Genomic DNA, 3,849 nt, shown 5'->3' with positions numbered 1-3,849 from the left:
CGGGTACTGCAGGGCGGGAGCCGCGCAGGGGCGGTGGCGTCCCCGTGGTCGCCGGTGCCGGTGGCCGGTAGCGGGCATGCGACAGCGCGGTGGCCGCGGGGTGCTGCCGCCGCAGCCGTTGCTGCCTCCCGGTAAGGAAGCGCCGCTCTCGCCGCACGGGAGGCGCTTGCCGCTGCTAGCACTGCCGCGTCCGCCTCCGCTGCAGCCCCGCCCCGCCGAATGCCCCGGTCCTGGTGTGGAGCGGCCCCGCCCCTAGCGCGCCCGGGCCCCGCCCCTGGATGCCCCCGGGCAGGGGAAGGGCACCACCCCTAGCGACAGGCCCCGCCCCGGAGACCACGCCTGCGCACTGTGTTGGGGTGGAGCTTAGCCGCGGGGGCGGAGCCTAGCGGTTGTAAGGCGGAGTTTTGCCGTGTGAGGGCGGAGCTTCACCGGCGCATGCGTGCTGTCTCGGGGGCGGAGCCTTGCCCGGGGGGGTGGTGCTTTGCTCTGAAGGGCAAAGCTTTGCCGCGGGTAGGCGGAGCTTGCCGTGTGAGGGCGGAGCTTAACCGGCACATGCGTGCTGTCTTGGGGCGGAGCTTTGCCGTGGGGGCGGAGCTTTGATGTGAAAGGGGGAGCTTTGCCGCACATGCAGGCTGACTCAGGGGCGGAACTTAGCCGGGGGGGGGCGGGCTTTGCCGGGTGAGGGCGGAGCATCATCGGCACATGCGCGATGAGTTGGGGACGGGGCTTTGCTGCGGGGGGCGGAGCTTTGCCAGGGGTGGGCGGGGCTTTGCCGAGGGGCGGAGCTTCACCGGCGCATGCGTGCCGTGTGCAGGGCAGAGCTTTGCTGCAGAGGGCGGGGTTTGCCGCTGGGAGGGCGGAGCTTCGCCAGCGCCTGCGAGGTGCATCGGGGGCGGGCATCGCGCCGTGGGTGGAGCTTCCCCCCGCGGAGGGGCCAGCGGGAGCCCGGGGCGGAGCAGAGCGGTCGTTGGGCTGCGGCTGCACAGAGCACACAAAAGCTTAAAAAACCAAACCCCCCCCGGCAAAAAAATAACTCGTCCGAACCACCAAAATGGCCGACACAGTCCTCCCCGGATCACAGAGAAGGTCGTCCAGACCATAGAAATGAGACAGAAAGTCGTCCCAGATTCTAAAGACTGTCCTTCAGACCATCGAGATGCAAGCGGAAGTCCTCCCGGAATATGGGGCGGCTCCGCAGACCATGGAGATGACACCAAAAGTCCACCAAGACCATCGAGAAGGTCCTCCAGACCATAGAGAGGAGACAGAAAGTCATCCCAGATTTGAAAGACTGTCCTTCAGACGATAGAGATGCAAACGGAAGTCCTCCAGGAGTATAGGGCGGCTCCGCAGACCATGGAGATGACACCGAAAGTCCACCCAGACCATCGAGAAGGCCCTCCAGAGCATAGAGGTGAAACGAGAAGTCCCCTGGATGATACAGAAGGTCGTCCAGCCCACAGAGATTAAACTGGAATTCCTCCCAGACCATGCGCGGTGCGTCGCGGGGCGGGCATCGCGCGGTGGGCGCAGCTTCCCCCCGCGGAGGGGCCAGCGGGAGCCCGGGGCGGAGCGGAGCGGTCGTTGGGCTGCGGCTGCAGGCAGGGAGGAGGTGAGCGGGGAAGCCCCGAGGAGGGCGGCGGTGCCTGGGGGGAGCGGCCGGGCCGGCGGGAGGCACGGAGCGGGGAGGGGTGCGGTGCCGTGTGGGAGCCGGGCGGGCGGGGCTTCCCGGAGCCGGGCGGGCGGGGCGCGTCGGGTCGGGGCCGGTGGCGAGGTGAGCCCGGAGTTGGGCGGGCGCCGCGCCGGTGCGGGGCGGGGGGGCGCCGCGCCGCTCCGCTCCGGGGCCGGGCGGCGGGGGGGAGCCGCGCTGGGGGCTCGGCGGGGCTTCCACGTGCGGCGGTGGCGCGGTGAACGGTGTCCCCGCAGGATCCCAAAGCACGGAGGGCTGCGTCCCCTGGCATCCGGGGCTTTTGGTCGGCCACGTTGGTTCCCCGGGGCATGCCGGGAGGTGTAGTTTCTAGGGCCGTGGCTGCCGGACAAACCGCTTCCTTTTTTGCCTCCTCCTTTCCCAGCGTCACCTTCTGCGTCCCGGGAAGAAAATCCCGCGTGGGTGATTCCGCTCGGCGCTCAGGTAATCGCGTGTCTGGGGCTGCGGGAGCGGGGAGAAACCCTTGCCGGGTCAAGGACGCTCCAGGGGCGCCACATCAAAGCCAGAGGAAAGGCAAAGCCGCTGCCCGTGCAGAAAAGCCGATGACAAATTGCAGCTGAGAGAGCGCGCCGCGTTCCTGCAGTGCTCCCTTGGCAGTTTCGGCTGTTTGCCTTCCGGGCAAAAGAACAGACTTTCCTCTAGGAGAAATGAAGAGCTGCCTGTTCCCTTCTTTAGGGTCCGGTGTTTCTCTTCTGGTCGGTCGTGCTACTTTGATGGGCGAGCTGGAAATAGCCTGTTGTTTTGATACGCAGAACTAAATTGTTAGTAACATGCGGGGTCAGTAGAGTTCATTTTGGAGCACCTAGGTGCCAGTGGAAACGTAAGGAATGAAACGCGATGGAAACCGATCTTTAAACTTTAGTTTTCCTTGGTTTTTCTTTGCCATCAGAGCGTCGATGGCACGGTGGCCTGTGGCTCGGTGCACGTTCTGTTCCGTGGAGCCTTCGGTCTAGGACTTTGAAGTAACAAAGTTTGTCCTTCCAGAAAAGGGCTAGTCGCTCCTAGGATTGAGGTGTGGGCTTGGAGAGTCTCTTAAGCACGTGCCTAGAATTAAAGCCGAATTTCACTTCGTGTTGCTGCTGTTTGTCTTCACTTTCATTCCTTTCGCCACGGCTCCATCGTGAGCGGGAGCTCTGAATCATCCCTTTTTTTTCAGTCTCGCACACGTTTTTTTACCCAAGGAGGTGCTACGTTTAGAAGTTAAGGAGTTTTCTCACAAACGCGTCGGTCGATGCAATTGCGTTGTGATTGTTAAAACCCCCAAAATAACACCGGTCTTACAGATCTGGCCTATTTCTTCTGAACACGGATTCGTCACGTGCAAATCGGGATACAGATCGTCTGCGCTTCCTGCTCTGTGGAGGACACTGTGCTGAGACAGGGGTGAGCTCCCAAAGGAAAAAAATACAAGGTCATGGGGGTTTTTTTTGTTTGTATTTGGGGGCGGGGGGGATGTATTTAAAAGAAAAAAAAAAAAAAAAGAGTGGAATGTTGCCTGGTGGCAGCCTGCAGAGCTCTTTTGCTGCCCGGCCTCTCCTTTTCACTCCCTTGAAGTCCTCTTTCGTGGCTGCAATTGTCGTTTGGAGAAGTTCGGAAGAGCAGTTCAGGGACTTGCCTGGGCCCGTGTGCTAGTAATACCAGGAAGGAAACGCTTGAACCGGTAGCAAAGAAGTTGGCTCCAAGTAGAGGTTCTGAAGGAAGAACAACGATAACAGGAAGCAAATAGCAAGTTACCAAAAAATGGGCGCGTGTCAAACGCCTCCGAGTTTTATTGCCGAATGTTGTTTGGCAATATGTTCCAAAGGGCTATTTTTTCCTTCGCTCGGCTGTAGCCTTCGCAAGACTTCACAAAACCGGGCAGCTTGGGACTCCTCCCCAGCTTTATGCTACAGGTTTTTTTCCTCTCTCAGCAGAGTGTCAGCTGCCGCCGTTTCACCGTGGTCGCCCTTTCTTCTGCCGTGAAAGCGCAAGACGGACGGAAAGGCTGCGTGGCGGTCTGCGAGCACAAGGTACGTCCGCGATGCGTGTCCGCGTTTTTCCTAAGGCGCTTGTAGCATGGACTTCAAAGTTAACATCAAGAATGCGCCAGCTCTCCTTCCTTCTGTAGTTTTTCTAGGAACTATTTTAACGCAGATCCTAAA

The 3,849-nt window shown here is 60.8% G+C and overlaps 1 long non-coding RNA gene across 1 annotated transcript; it reads left to right on the top strand.

Annotated features, from left to right (window-relative positions):
- The first annotated feature begins 1,527 nt into the window (after positions 1–1,527).
- LOC148056793 (uncharacterized) lies at positions 1,528–3,100 on the top strand. The gene is made up of 3 exons (XR_015702419.1): positions 1,528–1,612; positions 2,073–2,131; positions 2,992–3,100. It is a non-coding gene; the product is annotated as an uncharacterized LOC148056793 (long non-coding RNA).
- Positions 3,101–3,849: the final 749 nt, after the last annotated feature.

Source organism: Nipponia nippon, unplaced genomic scaffold (assembly GCF_047370975.1).
Source record: "Nipponia nippon isolate SJK-2023a ecotype South Korea unplaced genomic scaffold, ASM4737097v1 scaffold_110, whole genome shotgun sequence".
In the NCBI taxonomy this organism is placed as follows: Eukaryota; Metazoa; Chordata; class Aves; order Pelecaniformes; family Threskiornithidae; genus Nipponia; species Nipponia nippon.
The sequence above is the reverse complement of the archived record's forward strand: the minus strand, read 5'-3'. Positions and strand labels throughout refer to the sequence as shown.